General features: G+C 44.3%; 1 pseudogene; it reads left to right on the top strand.

Moving 5' to 3' along the window:
- Nucleotides 1-8143: 8143 nt before the first annotated feature.
- Nucleotides 8144-15374, top strand: LOC118476804 (uncharacterized; annotated as a pseudogene).
- The last annotated feature ends 2506 nt before the right edge of the window (nt 15375-17880 follow it).

The following is a 17880-nucleotide window of genomic DNA, read 5'->3' as shown; positions in this document are numbered from 1 at the left end:
TTAATACTATTTTGAGCACTGTGTGATGATGTCCATATTATGTAACTGTTGTGTACGTGAATAACTGATCCTGGCACGTACATGGTTCGCATTCGGTTTGCCTTCTAAAACCGGGTGTGACAGAATACTGATTTTTCGTACTCGTTTTAAAAATATCCACGGATATCAAGTGCTACCCGTATCCGTATCCATGGGTATAGACTCGTACCCAAAACCGTGCCCAACGGGTTTTTTATCCGCGGGTACGCGGATAAATCACATCCATTGCCATCCCTACTCATGACCGTGAGCACGACTGATATACCAGTTTTACACTCTGTAGTGGTTGCACATCTTTACCACAAGTCATGTTACCCATTTGCCACGGGGCCATGAATCTCATACATCTATATCGAGGAGACGAGGCAGGGTAGCACTACGAGGCCTTTACAAAGTTCCACTAGCTTCAGAAAACCCGCTACGGTTTCTGAGAAGGGCGATATAGGAATCCCTCATCCGAGAAGCCATCGCAGCATGGCCGACCCGAGAACCTCCCTATACCACAGCTCCTCTACAAAGGGATAACCAAAGATCCTTTTAGAGGATATTAATATATTAAGCAACAAAGGGATACCAAAGGGTAATTATTTATTTTTGCCAAAACACTATGGGTCATGACATGTTGCATCATGCTAAGCTTAAAATGTTCTTTGAAGTGTTGCACATGTTTGAAATTATTTGAATTTGAAATCTAGTTTGAATTTGGAATTGAAAAACCTAGAGAAAAGAAAAAGGAAAGGAATTAGAAAATTCAGAGAAAAAGAAAAAGGGAAAGCAGCCTAGCTGGCCCAGCTCGGCCCAGCCAGGCCGCGCGCCCGCGTCGCCTGACAGGCGGACCCCGCCTGTCAGCGACAACGCTCTCTTTCACGCGCTCTCTCTCGCGCGCCCTCCCTCTCTCGCCCGCTGCCCAGTGGGGCCAACCTGTCGGTGCAAGTTTTCTTCACCCCGTGCGCTCCCTCTCTCTCTGTCTTGCGGGCCTGGATCGCCAGTCGCCGAGTCGTTGCCCCGCGCGCCCCTTTCTTCTCTCTCTGCGCCGTGGGCCTGCCTTGTCAGTTTCGCCCCCTCCACGCTCGCCGTGGACCGGCGCGTGCGCACTCGCGCACATCGCCGAATTTCTCGGCCACGACGCCTGCCCACGCGCCCAACTCCCTTCTTAGAGCCCCGCCAGTGCCCGGCACACACCCCTTGCCTCATTTCGCACAGCCTCACTCTCTCTCGCGCTCTGCCCACGCCGCCAGCCGGCGCCGGAGACACTCGCCCACGTTCCCGGCCATCCAGCTCGCCGGAGATCGCTCCAAGCCTTCCTGAGCTCCACCCCGAGGTGAGACACCCGTCCCCGTGCCCAATTTCCCCTATTGCGCCCTGTGTTCGGCCAATTTCACCTTCGCCGGTGCTCGGCCGTGGCGGTCTGCCGTGCTCGCGCGGTGGCCGGCCGATTTAGCCCTGGTCTAGTTCCCCGGAGTAGGTCTTGTGTCACCCCTGCCTCTGCTGAAGCTAGCCTAGGCCTTAGCGCAACTTAAGCCCCTTCCCCGTGGCCGGAATGGCTCACCGGAGTTACTCCGGCCCGCCCGTGGCTTTCTCACCGCCGTTCTCCCCTCTCTACCCGTGGACTCATGGCCTCTTCCCCGCCATTGAGTTCGTCGTGGCACCCTCTCCCTCTCTGCCCAACTCCGGCGACCCTAGAGCCACCCTATCTCGCGCCAGACTCAACTTCGGCGACCTCACTGCCACGTAGAGGAACAGCGCCACCCACAGCCATCCGTTTCCCCCTGGTCTGATCCCCTCCGTCCGGTCAGATCGAACGGCTCAGATCACGGATAACGCTAAGCGTACGCGCGCCCTGACGCCCTGGCCCGCCTGTCAGCACCCAAACCCTCTGACGCTGGGCCCGCTCGGTCAGCGCGCTCTCCCTCTTTGTCGCTGACACTCCATGGCCCGCCTATCAGCGCTCGCCCGCTCGCGCGCGCGCCCTCGACCGCAGATCTAATCTTAGCCGTTGATTTTAGATCCGACGGTTAGATTCACTTGATACCCCTTCGCGCGGTAGTTTTCTTAAAGAGACCCTCGGTTTACTGGAAATCAACCCGTCGTCCTTGGTTTTCGCGCGCAGGCCTCTGTAATCTTGCAGATTTAGCCCTGGACTTTTAAATATTCACAGAATTAGCCCTAATTTCATATTTTGAATTCCCAAACTTGTTTATTTCATAACTTTTGCATATGAACTTCAAATTTAGTGATTCAAATTGCAAAAGGTTCATAGAATTATTCTCTGTTTAAATAAAATGGTTTCACTTACTGTCTGCACACTCTAATTTTAGGATTGAATTTTAACTAATGTAGATGTATTTTTATTTATTTAATAAAATAAATAAAAGGAGAACCTTAGAGATTTAAACATGTGTAAGCTTGTGAGATTAATAATGTGTATTACATGAGTTTACCTTTGTTCTAAATTTTAGGTCACAATAAAATAAGTTGAACTATGTTTATGTACTTGTAAGTAACACTTAGGGAAATAACAATCTATTTTCAAATGAAGTAAATTTATGTTATAGTTCATGTCATACTTTGAATTCAGTATGTAGTATTGTGCCCTTTTAAGATGTGTTCCAATGTTTGTACATGTTTGGTGTGATGTTCATTTGTACTTTCCAAATGTATTGAATGCATGCTCGTTTTATTTAGACAACGAGCAGTCTGAGGTTCCTGAGTGTGTTGTTGGAGACCTCCCTAAGCAACAACATGGTGAAGGCAAGTGTCCTCTAACCTATTATGTCCTATGTACTTTATGATTCACTATCCCGCATTACATTACTTAAACCTAAGGTTTGACTAGCTTTCTATTTACTTTATTCTTGTTTACCTTTTGGGGTTATCATGGTTAGCATGTTGCTATTGCCTTAACTTAATCAATGAACATGATGTGAATATTTATGATACGAAACTGTTATCCTGATTATGTGGATGATCTTGTGATACCTTAGGGGGCTCAGGCCTTTTTCCTGAGTACCTCTCCGTAAGGACCTGTTCGTGGAGTGACCACCCAGGATAACAGTACAACCATGAGGGTAGAATGGGATGCCATTAGCTGATTAATTAGATGAACCTGGGGGTGTAGTTGGCTTTGTCGGAGGGGCGTCAATGGGGGCTGGGGCGTAGTGCTCGCTCTGCCAAGGTTGGGGTGCAGAGGTTCTTTCGATTTGGTTTTGTTAGTCACCCACCTTGGGGAGGTGTACTGCGTTTGTACGACTGGCGAAACCTAACGAGCAGCTATGCACCAGGGGAGTCTTTTGTAAAGGCTACATAGTGTATCCCTGGCCTTTCACCTTGGTAGTGAAGATCGGGTCTGTACAACCCAGGCTGGAAAGGGATCACGACTTGTGGGTAAAGTGTACAACCTCTACAGAGTGTTAGAAACTGGTATGTCAACCGAGCTCACGGTTAAGAGCAGCCTTGGGATCCTCTTTGATTAGAAGAACTTTGGATACTTTTATGATGATGGTCAATAATGATGTTATAAAATCTGATCTCTGGTATTTCCTCTTTTGAGAAGGTACTTCTGGGTAATAACTGGGTTTATTACTAAAACTTGGCTCTACTAATAGTAATAAATACTTGACCAACTAAAAGCAACTGTTTAACCTCAACTCCATATACAGCTAGTCCACTTTAGCCAAACAGGACATTTGTTGAGTACGTTGATGTGTACTCACCCTTGCTTTACACACCACCCCCACCCTAGGTTGTCCCTAGTGTACTCAATGCTCAGGAGGTGATGCTGGCAACATGGATGACTTCGAGGAGTTCCAGGAATATGACGAGTTCTAGTTCTTTGTTAGTGGCAAACCCCCAATCAGCTGCCTGTGTAGGCTTAGCATCTACGTTTCGTATTTCCGCACTTTGATATTTATGTTGAACAATGGTAATGTATTAGACTCGGTGGATGTCTTGGACATCTTGATGTAATAAAGTACCTTTCCGCTATTTATTTCGAGCATTGTGTGATGATGTCCAATTATGTAATCGCTGTGTACGTGAGTTTCTGATCCTGGCACGTACATGGTTCGCATTCGGTTTACCTTCCAAAACCGGGTGTGACATTTTTGTTCCAATTCCAAAAGGTTCCTTTTCCTTTAATATTAACTAGTCGGTGATTAGGAAGGCATAAGTATCTGTATGTCAAGTCGTTGAATAGTCAGGGTGAGGGGTGGTTATAAGTTGTGGTAAGAAAGGGTAGGGCAAGGAAAAATTCCGCTCTGGATTGTTGATCTTGATTCCCTTGGAGATCTGATCTGACTCCCATCCTTTGTTGACGAGGTTGATCTATTTTCAGTCTTGGTTTCTCTATCTGAGCTAGGGACATATGGCTAAGATAGCATAGGGGTACCAAACAGTTTAGTAGGCAGAGTAAAAGGCTTTAGTAGGTGGCTTAAGTTTCAATGAGATTAAGCAAATTCTGGGTTTTTCTTGGTTGGGCTATATAGGTCATATAACCCACTACGCAAGTTAGGTTATTGTTCTTGGTCGAGTTGGTCTAAGGCACCAATTTAGGATAAAATATGTTTATAGGAGTAGGATCTGATCTCATTCAACATTATTAACTAACTTGTTAAGTAACTCATATTGGAATAGATCGACTTAAGGTTAGACTTGGTTTGGTTAGATTAATCTATTAGATTACTCTAGATTAGATCGTATTAGATCAGATGGGATCTAGATTAGATTGGTATAACTAGATTAGACTGAATAAGATCTAATCGATTTGGATTAGATCATGGTTATTGCTCTACAATGAGATAAGCAAAGTTGTTAGGATAAGATAGAAGGATAAGATAATCTTTTTATGGTAATATGGGTCTATAAGATAGATTTTTATGGGGGATAATCTATACTTTTATGCCAATATGTATATGGAGATGTAATTGTGGACATTACTCCACAACTCACCACACTCAATCAAAGAACCAAATAAAACAAGTACCATAAGAACAAGCATTCAAGCGTATAGATACCTACAAAAATATTTTGTTTTTTGTTCCTATGGTTAGGTGTCCTATTCTTAAAGGTCACTTTAGGTACAAGATTCTAAGTGTGAAATCCTCTTTTGTCTTTAGAAGAGAAAAGGTAAGAATAGTCAGAGTAATGCAGCAATAGTTGAGAGAAGATTAAGGAAAGTTTTAGAAAGAATCAGAGTAGCAAAGGTAAGTAGGTAAGAGTTATCCAGTTCTATCTAGGTTACGTCCTATAGTCAACATTCCTCTGATACCACTTCTGTCACACCCAGATTTAGGGGGCAAACCCGGGTGCGTCTCAAATGTGTGCTAGGATCAAGTCTCACACATATGATGCCTCATGGTACAGAAACGAATGTCACATCTTTAATATATAATGGAGTTCTGTACAAAATAGTTAAATAATTACATCATACGAAGACAACGATCCAGCAACCATTGTTGATGGGGAGACGATGGTCTAGACCTCTCACGAACTCATCGCGGTATCGTTCATGCTCCTTATATTGTGGTACATGTCCTTGACCTAGGGGCAAATGTGAGTACAACAAGGGTGATCTCACATACGTTTATCGCTCAACAAGTTGTGGGGAATAATGTGCATGAGCTCACTTACGGCGGAGGCTCATGTGAAGTGTAAGGCTTACCAAAGGAGATGGTTAAAGCTGAGCATTGCTTTTAAAGTTGGTCAAAGTTTTATTAGCAGTTACTAAGTATAAGTAGATACCAACCCAAATAAACAAGACATCACAATTAATAATAACACCCACAATGCAATGCATATGACAAATTAAGTTTAGTTCCATAAATTACTCATGTGAGGGTCTGAGCCGCTCATGACCGTGAGCATGGCTAATATACCACCTTTACATTCTGCAGAGGTTGCACATATTTACCCACATGTCGTGTTACCCATTTGCCACAGGGTCATGAATCCCATACATCTCTATCGAGGAGACGAGGCAGGGTAGCACTACGAGGCCTTTACAAAGTTACACTAGCTTCAGAAAACCTGCTACGGTTTCTGAGAAGGGCAATATAGGAATCCCTCTTCCAAAAAGCCATCGTACATGATCGACCCAAGAACCTCCCTATACCACAGCTCCTCTACCGCCCTTGCCCCTTTCAGGTAAGTTAATCCTCCACTCGCTTTCCTAATTAGTCAGCCAAGGGCGTCCCATACCACCATTGTGGTAGAACTATTTTCCCGGGTGGTCGCTCCATGTTCCAATTAATAATGATCTTATCATGAACAATAAATAAACCAACAACAAAATTGTAACATGATCATAATATAGCATTAATTTCCTGAAACCAGGTAGAGCAATAGCAAATCTACCCAATAGTTCATTTGTTGGCAAGGTGTGGGTTGAACAATACTAGGGAAACCTATAAGGTCCCATCAAATTAACCTAAGAATGTCACATTGATTAACAAGAACATTATTAGGTAAAGGAGAGTGATCAAGGGCACAACTTGCCTTAGACTTGAGACCCCAGGTACTTCACCAAATTAGTCTTCGGGTTTCTCGTGACTTTGCTTCTACTCGTAGCAATACATACAAATAGACAAGCGGTACATGAAAATAACAGTACACCAAACACGAGGACAAACAACGTAAGAATATTCTACGTGCTGCTACGAGATTATAGGTTCGAGAACCACTAAATTCGGAGTTACGGTTGAAAAGATATGTTTTCCTAAGGTTTTAGGTGATTGAACAATAAAGTTATATTCTTTGTTGATTAATGTAAACCATGTGGCTAAGGCAATCTAAAGAAATAACACTTTCAACATTAGTTTAAGTTATAACTTGATTAGAGGTCATGTGTTAGTCAATGTTATTGGAGGATTTACCCTAATTAGGATGGTTAATCCACTAATCACAAGTTAAATAAATATCCAATTCTGGGAGTATGTAATATGGTCCAATAAGGTTTGGTACTGCATAGATAATTTTATTATGAAGCTAACGCGACTTGAACTGACTAAATCGGGGTTAAAACGAGCAATATAGGGATTAAATGAGTTTTAGGTCATTTTTATAATTAAAATCGAGCTCCAGGGACTTATTTGAAATTTCCAGGGACTGCTGCCTAATCTTCTTACCGCACGGGTGGACGACGAGTTTATTCATAGAAAACACAGGGACTCTTCGATAAAATGGTCTCGACTGAACACACGTGCATGACCAGGGCTGCGGATCGCCCACCCAATCGGTATTCTCCATCACGACCCTAACCGCCCGATTCTAAGTAAATGGCTGGGATTTAAAAATACCTAGATCTATTCTCGTGCGTTCATGAGAGATCCTAGGGTAGCGATTTAACCCAAGTGAAACGGTATACTTCTCCTAATCTGAACTGATCCCTTCCAATCCAACGCCCAAAACACACCATCTGACCTCTGGTTGCCTGGGCACTGCGACGCCACCCATTCCGTGGCGGAGGAGATCACCGACGCACCCCTCTTGAGGGCATGTTCGGTTATACCAATCCAGAAGGGGATTAGAGGGGATTCAATCCCCTCCTAGTCATTTTTGACTAGCAGGGGATTAAATCCCCTCCAATCCCCTTCTGGATTGGTGTAACCAAACAAGCCCTGACGAATCAGGGCCACAAATCCCATATCAACCGGTGCTACGTGAGGAGGGGTTTAAGACGAACTCGGTTGGGGACTTCATACCGTAGGAAGTGCAGCAGAACGCCCAGGCGCCGACGAATGGCGGGTCCACTAGGACCATCAAAGTCCAGCGATGAATTCCTCGCGCTCCGCTAATCAATCGCGCCTAGAGAAGCCATGACCACTAATCGGAGGAGCAGGCGAAGCCCCCCAACAATTCGCTCCCCCAATCGACGGTGTTTCTCGGCTTCGCCCGCGGCGCGCCACCCGTCACTCAAAAACCATGAATGCGACGATGGGCACATTGGTGGGTGGGGGGGGGGGGGGGGGGGGGGGGGGAGAAGATGGACTCATTGCTCACGTTTTTATAGGACCCGGCGAAGTCCGATCCGAGGAGGGAGGCGGGGCATCTATGACGCGTGAATCATAACGAACTGAGCTAGGAGAAGGGTCTGACGGGTCGGCCCGACATGTCGGTGATCGTTCCAGCTACGCGCGCGAGCTTGTCCACCGAGGCCCGCCTGTTGGTGTCGAACTGGGCTGGTGGGTGCGATAGAGTTGTGGCACAATTTAAGTGGGGCTGACGAGTGGGGCCCAAGTGTCGGTGCCCGTGCGCGCGGACGCGAGATAGCTAGGTCGCGCCGGGTGAGGTGACAGTGGGATGAGGGAAAGGGTTTCCCGTTTCGGCCCAAACACAGGTACTTCCCTCTCTTTTTCTATTCTATTTTATTTTTTATTTTCAGTTTTAATTTACAAGTTTCAAACTAAACTCTAATTTGAGTTTTCAAATTCAAAACTGAATGCACAATCATAAATCCAGCATATTATGCAATTATATATAAAATATTTTGATTCCATGTTTGTATCTGTTTAGGTAAATGATTCAAATATGCAACAAATACTTCTTACCATATATTACTTAACTAAAAGTTCATTAAAAATCACTATTCACTGTCATAGGAGAAAATAATTTATAAGGTATGATCACAAGGCACTACCGGAATCCGGCACTTAGCCGAGTGCTCGGCACTTTGCTGAGTGCTTTTTATCGGGCACTCGACAAAGAATTATTTATCGAGTGTCGTACTCGGTAAAGTCCTACGCTCGGTAATGACCGCGTTTATCGAGAGCAGGACTCTCGCCACAGCTAGACACTCGACAAAGACCGCTTTGCCGAGTGCCTAACACTCGGCGAACGGAGACGCTCGGCAAAAGGCCGTCAGCAGCCGTCTATAGCTGACGGCCATTAACTTTACCGAGCGCCAGTCTTTGGCACTCGTCAAAGAAGATTCTTTGCCGAGTGTCCCACGTCTGACACTCGGCAAAGAATGCTTTGCCGAGTGCCATTCTTGGACACTCGGCAAAATATATTTTTAGTTTTTTTCCTTTTCCCAACCAAACTTTTTGTGGTATGTTTTTACACTATGTAGACCTACATGTTCTATTTTTGCACAATTATAAAAGTGTTTGCTATAACTATTAGATTTTGTTCGTTTAATTGAATTTCCTCGGAAAATTCAGATTTGAACTGCAAGTCACTAGAAAAATGTAAAACCGTGAATGCAAAAATAATGTCCATGTTAGGTAACACAAGTTACGACCGATTTCAGGAGCATACCAAAATTTTCGAACACCATCATCACTAAACATGACCATAAACTTGCCATCCTGTTGTTTAAAAATTGTATAAAACACAAATAAAGTCAGAAAATCATGAAACTTGCCCACATGTCATGATATCATATGTAGAGGATGTGATAAAAAATTGAGACTATTTTGAGAAAGTTGTGACACACTATTTGTAGAAACCTAAGTGGCCTACACATGAAATCATAGAGTTTCAATGTAGATCGGGTAGGTTTCTACATATAGTGCGTCACAACTTTCTCAAAACATTCTCAAATTTTTCTCACAACCTCTACATATGATATCATGACATGTGGACAAGTTTCATGATTTTCTGACTTTGTTTATGTTTTATACAATTTTTAAATAACTTGATGGCAAATTCACGGTCATATTTAGTGATCATGGTGCTCGAAAATTCCGGTCTGCTCCTGAAATCGGTCGTAACTTGTCTTACCTAACATGGATATTATTTTTGCATTCACGGTTTTATATTTTGAGTGACTTGCAGTTCAAATCTAAATTTTCCGAGAAAATTCAATTAAACGAACAACATCTAATAGTTATAGCAAACACTTTTATAATTGTGCAAAAATGGAACATGTAGGTCTACATAGTGTAGGAATATACCACAAAAAGTTTGGTTGGGTAAAGGAAAAAAAATAAAAATATACTTTGCCGAGTATCCAAGAATGGCACTTGGCAAAACATTCTTTGCCGAGTGTCAGACATGGGACACTCGACAAAAATAATTTAAAAATATAAAGCTTTCTTTGTCGAGTGCTTGTCAGTTGGCTCTCGACAAAATATGTTTTAAATTTTAAAAAAAAAATGTCGAGTGCCAGATCGCGGGCACTCGACAAAGTAGTCTTACATGTGTTCTGTTAAGCCTTATTTCTTCATCACTCTCACTCTCTCTCTCTCTCTCTCTCTCTCACCGTCGCCGCGCCCACACCACCGTGCCCTCACCGCCGCCGCGCCCACACCATCGTCGTGCCCTCACCGTCGTGCGCCCTCACCGCCGCGCGCTGTCACCGCCACCGCGCCCCCCAGTACGCATCCGCCCACAGCCACCGCGCCCCCACAGCGCCGCCGCCCACCACCGCCCGTCCACACGCCGTCATGCCCCCACCGTCCGCACGCCTGCCCACAGCCACCGCCCCCTCCCTAGCCACCACGCCCTTCCCCGGTCGTCGGCCACCTTCCCCGTTCGTCGTCGGCTCACTCCATATTTATTGTTTGTGTTTGTAATTCTTTAGGGTATTAATTATTCATTACACGATTCACTGTAATAAGTACAAAAATATTCACTTCCTCACATTACTATAGTAAAATGTAGTGGTAAGATTGTTTCATGCAAAGCCTAGGCCTCTATTTGAATTTCTAGACAAATTTAGATATAACAACACAACTTTACATATAAGTAGGTAAGTTACCTACTTATGCTATCTCAGCAAAATACTATAGTGACACATGATTGAGCGGTAGTTTTAGGGCATTCTAGTGAATTTGCTATGTTTAGTAAAATAGTTCTATATATTGTGATGGTGGATATGGATACCGCTTAGATGTGACTGGCATCCATCGTGTCGTTTGTATATGTGTGTGTCAGCCATCGTGTTGTTACTTTTATCTGCAGGTCTTGAAAACCTCCCCGTATATGGGAGGTGATGCCGAGTTTTTTTGTTGACATGCTTGTTTATTTTTTTTGCAGAGGATTTCCCAGCCATTGCGGGTCTGCCTGCACCGCGACGCGTCACCACTGCACCGACCCACCACCGTCACCCTAGGTATAACTTCTATTTCCGCAACATGGTCATAGATTACATGTTTATATTAAACTATAACATCTATTTCTGTAGTGTACATGGATTACATGTTTATATTAAACTATACTCGGTTATATATGTTAGAGGATAGAGGATCGTGAGTGGATGTACATGAGCCATGTAGGAAGGAATGATGTCACCCCTGAATGGATTAGAAAGACTGATGATTTCGTTGAATGGGCATATGACGAAGCTACTAAAGGAGCGAGTCTAGTCCCATGTCTATGCAACAAATGTGCTAACTGAAAAAAAATCAAAGAAGGCCATGGTAGAACATATTTGGAAGAATGGATTTACGTCGGACTATACTTGGTGGATCTTCCATGGTGAAGCGCATCGTACGAGAGAGGAGGTGGTGAGACAACGCATCGAGGATTATGATGCTAATGCCAGGGTAGCGGATATGTTGAACGACTATCACGAGGCACAGTTCGCCGGAGGATGTACGGAGGATGAGCCAGAGCCGACTGTAAAGGTGTTCTACGACATGTTTGACACGACACAAAAGCCCCTTCACGGCTAGACAAGGATTTCTCAACTAGATGCCATTGGGCGTGTAATGACGTTCAAGTCGCAGTATAGCATGAGTCGAGACGCATTTAATGGCTTGTTGACGGTTATTGGCAGTCTGCTTCTGGAGGATCAGGTTTGCTATTTAGAAAAGAATACATGGAGGCAAAGTATTGTCCGAAGTGTAAATCGTCTAGGTTCATGAAGGTATACTCTGGTGATGGAAAGAAGAGGCAGCTCGACATCCCCGTCACAATCCTATGCCACCTTCCATTCATACCGAGGATCCAACGTCTATACATGACCGAGGAATCCGCGAAACAGATGACATGGCACAAAAATGGAAAATGATACAATCCTGACAAGATGGTGCACACATCCGATGGTGAAGCATGGAAACACTTTGATGCCATTCATCGTGAGAAAGCCGAAGAGGCTCGTAATGTACGTGTTGCGCTGGCCACAGATGGGGTCAATCCCTATGGAATGAGCGCTACCCCTTACACATGTTGGCTTGTGTTTGTTATCCCACTCAATCTCCCCCCCGGTGTGTGCTTTCAAAGGCAGAACATATTCGTGTCGTTGATAATCCCCGGACACCCGAGGAATAAAATGGGCGTGTACATGGAGCCTTTGATTGATAATTCCCAGACACCCGAGCTACGAAGGCAAACTTCACAATGCATGTTTGGTACCAGTACTCCATGCATGACTTACCGACATATGGGCTATTCTGCACCTGGTGTGTTCAAGGTAAGTTCCCATGCCCAGTTTGCAAGGAAGGTCTTAGGTTCATTTGGTTTAAAAAGGGTGGCAAATATTCGTCGTTCGATAAACATCGACAATTTCTCCCTCCTGACCATCCATTCCGCCTAGACATCAAGAACTTTATGAAAGGTGTCGTAGTGACAGACCGCCCAACTGCAACGATGACTGGTGCCGAAATTCATCAACAGATAGATGGGCTCGTGGCCAATGTAGAAGGTGGTTTGGTGGGATATGGTGAGCAGCATATGTGGACACATAAGTCGGGCTTGACTCAGCTCCCCTATTATGACGACTTGCTCCTTCCACACAACATTGACGTGTTGCACACTGGAAAGAATGTTGACGAGGCACTTTGGGCAACAATTATGGACATTCCTGATAAGTCAAAGGATAACGTAAAGGCAAGAGTGGATCTAGCAATGTTATGTGATAGACCAAACCAAGAGATGAAGCCGCCTAGTGGTGGAAAGACATGGAGAAGGCCTAAGGCTAATTTCGTCCTAAGTAGGGCCCAGAGGAAGGAAGTACTTCAGTGGATCAAGATGTTGATGTTCCCTGATGGGTATGCAGCTAACGTGAGTAGGGGGTGAACTTATCTACTCTACGAATCTTAGGGATGAAGAGTCATGACTTCCACATGTGGATTGAATGGATTCTTCCTACGATGGTTCGAGGCTATGTCCCTGAGCATGTCTGGCTAGCGCTTTCATTGAGCTATTTCTTCCACCAGCTTTGTGCAAAAGAGTTATATCGGACCGTGATTGCAGATTTGGAAAGACTGACACTTATGTTACTGTGTAAGCTTGAGAAGATATTTCCACTCGGCTTCTTCAATCCAATGCAGCATTTGATTCTTCATCTCCCCTATGAGGCACGAATGGGGGGGGGGCGTGCAGGGACGTCGGTGCTATGCAATCGAGAGATGTCTAAAGACTATTCGAAAGAAATGTAGAAAGAAATGCAAAATCGAGGCTTCCATTGCAGAGGCATACATTCTAGAGGAGGCGTCAAACTTCACAATAACTTACTATGGTGACAAACAGCCGAGCGTGCATAATCCACCCCTCGTTACAATGATGGCAGCAATGAATCGAACCTCAGCATATTTTGAGGCCAACTCGGAAGCGCAAGTGGTTCGAACACTAAGACCCTCACACATGAAGAGTGGCGCCATATCATGCTATATGTATTGACCAACCTTGAAAAGGCGACGCCATACATGGAACAAATGTTCATGAATTCTGGCATCGATCAATGGACCCAACACCACAGGAATATGATACCCTTCTTAGAAAGGGTGCGAGAAATGGATTGTCCGATTTCATTTCTTGGTTCAAACATAAGGTACATGCTTAGTTTGTTAAACATATATGTCTATGAATTCAATTTAGCGTCTTTTAAATTGCGAATACTTGTAGGGCCAAAGAGATCCGTCTATGAGTGCCGAGTTGAGACAAGTAGCCAACGACTTTGCTTATAGGGTCAAGAAATATTCTGGGTATAACATCAATGGATACCGTTTTCACACAACAAGCTATGACCAAAGTCGGCCCAATCGAAAACAACGTGTTCTGGAGTCTTTACGCCCGGCCTTGATGAGGTCGATTATTTTGGACGAATCGAAGAAATATATGAACTCAATTTTCATGGTTCCAAACCTCTTACTCCAGTGATATTCAAATGTCATTGGTTTGACCCTCAAGTGATGAGATGGACACATTCTAATCTTGGGATAGTCGAAATTCGACAAGATTCCACCTTACCAGGAGACGATGTCTATATCGTGGCCCAACAGGCCACACAAGTGTATTATCTCCCATATGTGTGCCAAACAAAATAACATCTTAAGGGTTGGGATGTTGTGTATAAGGTATCGTCACACGGTAGATTACCTGTTCCTAATGATGAAGATTATAACTTAGACCCGGACACATATGATAGAGAGTTCTTCCAAAAAGATGGGCTAGAAGGGCGATTTGAGATAGACTTAACTGAAGCTATCGGAATGGAAGTAGATATTGAAATGGTTGTTGATGAGGAGGATGATGAGGTGCAAAATGAGAATAACTTAGTAATACTTGAAGGCAATGACATTAATGATGAACTTGCACCTTCAGATGGTGTTGACTGAAATGGTTGATAGTGATGATGAGAGTTACGATCCGGCTAACCTCGACACATATGAAGATTATTTTTAATCGATGTAATGCTATATTTTTTATTTCACACCTGTTTCTAAATACATCTTTTTTATATGTGCTTATTTGTTTACTCTTAATTGCAGGTTGTTGGACAAAGATGGTGGGTGGTTGGCTGAGGACGAGGATGGGGAGGAGGAGCACATGTAGGACGGCGGAGGAGGCACAGCAGGACAACGACGTCCAACAGCAGGTGGAGCAGCAGGCCGCTATTGATGCGACGCAGCAGGACGACGACGACGCTCAGTAGGATGCCTTAGGTTCGAGGAACGTCTACCTACGAGGTCCCACGAGTCTCCCTCAGCGTCCCATACTTCGAGACAAGCGGCCACTGATTCGGACAAATGGGGAGAGGCATGTAACTTTATGTTCTCCATGCTTGTTCATATTATGTGTTCAAATTCATAATATAAACACATACTTTTTATTTTTCACTTGGACAGGTCTTGGATGGTTGTGGAGAATCCTGGGGGTCACATCCACAACCCCAATGGCATCCTCGACCTGCTATGCAGGGAACACTTCCCTGGACTGGTTGAGTACGTCGGAGTGACGGTCCCAGCCTACACCTTGGACCACTACGCCATCGCCCACGATGCAGTAGACCGGGACGACAGGGAATTCAACAACAAGGCAGAGCGGGTGAAGCAAGAGTTGTGCGTAAGTCTTACTATAATGTAAAATATGTCACATTCGTTGCACATTCTTTAAATAATGTATGAATACATTGTCTTTGTATGCAGGATTTCTTCAGATGCAAGGCTAGATAAGAGGATAGGGTGGATGTGGTGGCCACCACGAGCTGTAAGAAGCTTGTCGTGGACATGCACTACGAGGCACGAAACTAGGCCATCGTCAGCTACCACGAGTCCATCCTTGGGGAGAAGGTGACCAAGCAGCAAGCCCGAACCATGTCGTTGACCAGGGACTAGTACTTGGAGGTAAATACAACACTTTAATATCCGTGAATTTTTTCCTTGATTTTATCTTCTGATATGCAGTGTACGTGTTTACTTTGTAGATGATTCCTTATTGGTGCGCCGCACATCCTTAGTACTGGGAGCAGATGGTGGATAAGTGGTGCTCACCTGAGTGGGACGAGGCGCACAACGCTAGCCGGGAACGACGTCTGATGATGCAATGTCCCTCCCACCACCAAGGCAGCCGCGGCCTAGGACAATATACAGAAGCATGGGTACACCCTCTTTTTTATTTAGGTATATAACACTAGATTAGATATTATTTCTAACTATAGTTGGTTTTCTTGCAGAAGCGTCACATGGTGGCCAGCCTTACTCCATCTTCTCATCCTATGCTATGGCCCACAAGGGCAAGGCAACGTCCGACGTCACCTACAACCCGAATGATGGGCCTGAGGCGTATAGCGACCCCGCCGTCTACAGCTGCCTTCATGACTACACCGCCATGGCACAAGAGGTCCATGGGCCAGATTACGATCCAAGGACCGAGGAGATCAACCCTGATGTCCTCATGAGAGTCGGAGGAGCAAGAGACATGGGTGGTACTGGATTGCCGATGGGGCAATTGACTCGTCGTCCACTCCCACTCTATCTCAGGTGCGAGCAAGGAGTACGAGCTCGAGCCCAGCCATATGACCTCGGTAGGACAACTCACATCATCACATACAACAACTCGAGGTTAGTGCTTCTGTAACTCGTCATTCCTTGAGTTATATACCTTCTCTTTGAGTTATTATAACATTGGCTTGGAAAATTACAGACCCAGCTAGAAATAGAGAGGAGGGAACATCAGGAGATGGAGGCGAGGATGGCGGAGATGTTCCAGTACATGAAGAGCCTTGGCGCCACATAGGATTTCACTCCACCACCTCTGTTGTTCCCTACAGTTGACCCTGCTCAGTTCCATACTCCAATGAGTATCAAAATTCTAGTTCTTCATGATATATATATTCATCTAGTATAACACATGCAATCTCTTCTCTGTGCAGGGACAATATGGGGCGACATCCAACAAACCACATGGATCGTCCAGCCCATCGTTGCACCAGTCTAGCCGCCCACCTCGATGAGATATTATCTTTGTTAGTGTTGTTAATACTTTGTGAGATAACCCGGTCTGAACTTGTTTGATGTTGGTAATGCTTTGTGAGATACTTGACACTTATGTTCTTGAGGTTGGATACTTATGTTTGTGTTTGAACATGTTGGTAATGATGTGAGAACTTGTTTGATTTATGGTCTTTGTGAGATATGTGATGTATATGTGATATCTGCGATGTATATGTGATATATCTTTTTTGTTTGGAGTGAATAGCAAAAACAAATAAAAAAGGGGTATACTGGTCACTTTGTCGAGTGTAACACTTGACAAAGAGGTGCTTTGCCGATTGTCAAGGTCATAGCACTCGACAAAGAAGGAACACCTGGGCACCGGTAAAGCTTCTTTGCCGAGTGCTATGGCCCTGACACCCGACAAAGAAGCAAGCTTTGTCGAGTGCCTCCTAGCGCACTCGGTAAAGAAACTGACAAAGAGACCTGCTGGTGGCCTTGTTGCCGAGTGCTTGTCCTACGGACACTCGGCAAAAAGGGAAACTCTTTGCCGAGTGTCACGTAATACACTCGGCAAAGGGAAACTCTTTGCTAAGTGTCACCTAAAACACTCGGCAAAGGCGCCGTCTCCGTTACCAGTCGTCGTGACGGTGGATTTTCTTTGCTGAGTACCGAGTGACACTCGGCAAAGACTGCCCAATAAAAAATTCTCGGCAAAGAAGTCGTTGCCGATGTACAGTTCGCCGAGCTCTCTTTTTCGAGTGTCACACTCAGCAAAGCTTTCGCCGAGTGCTTCAGACACTTGGCAAAGAGGCCGATTCAGACACTCGGTTTTAATTTACAAGTTTCAAACTAAACTCTAATTTGAGTTTTCAAATTCAAAACTGAATGCACAATCATAAATCCAGCATGCTATGCAATTATATATAAAATATTTTGATTTCATGTTTGTATCCGTTTAGGTAAATGATTCAAATATGCAACAAATACGCCTTACCATATATTGCTTAATTAAAACTTCATTAAAAATCACTATTCACTGTCGTAGGAGAAAATAAGTTCTAAGGTATGATCACAAGGGTGTTTAGGTTAATTTTCTTTTTAGAGGATATTAATATATTAATCAACAAAGGGATAACCAAATATTCTTTTATTAAATCTTTATAAAAACATATTGGTTTTCGGAGATGTAACTCCAAGGTAAGAAAATTTCTTATTTAATGACCTTTTAATCTAAAACATTTAG

The sequence above is a fragment of the Zea mays genome, chromosome 3 (genome assembly GCF_902167145.1).
Source record: "Zea mays cultivar B73 chromosome 3, Zm-B73-REFERENCE-NAM-5.0, whole genome shotgun sequence".
Taxonomy (NCBI): Eukaryota; Viridiplantae; Streptophyta; class Magnoliopsida; order Poales; family Poaceae; genus Zea; species Zea mays.
Note: the sequence above shows the minus strand (reverse complement) of the source record. Positions and strands in the feature narration are given on the sequence as shown.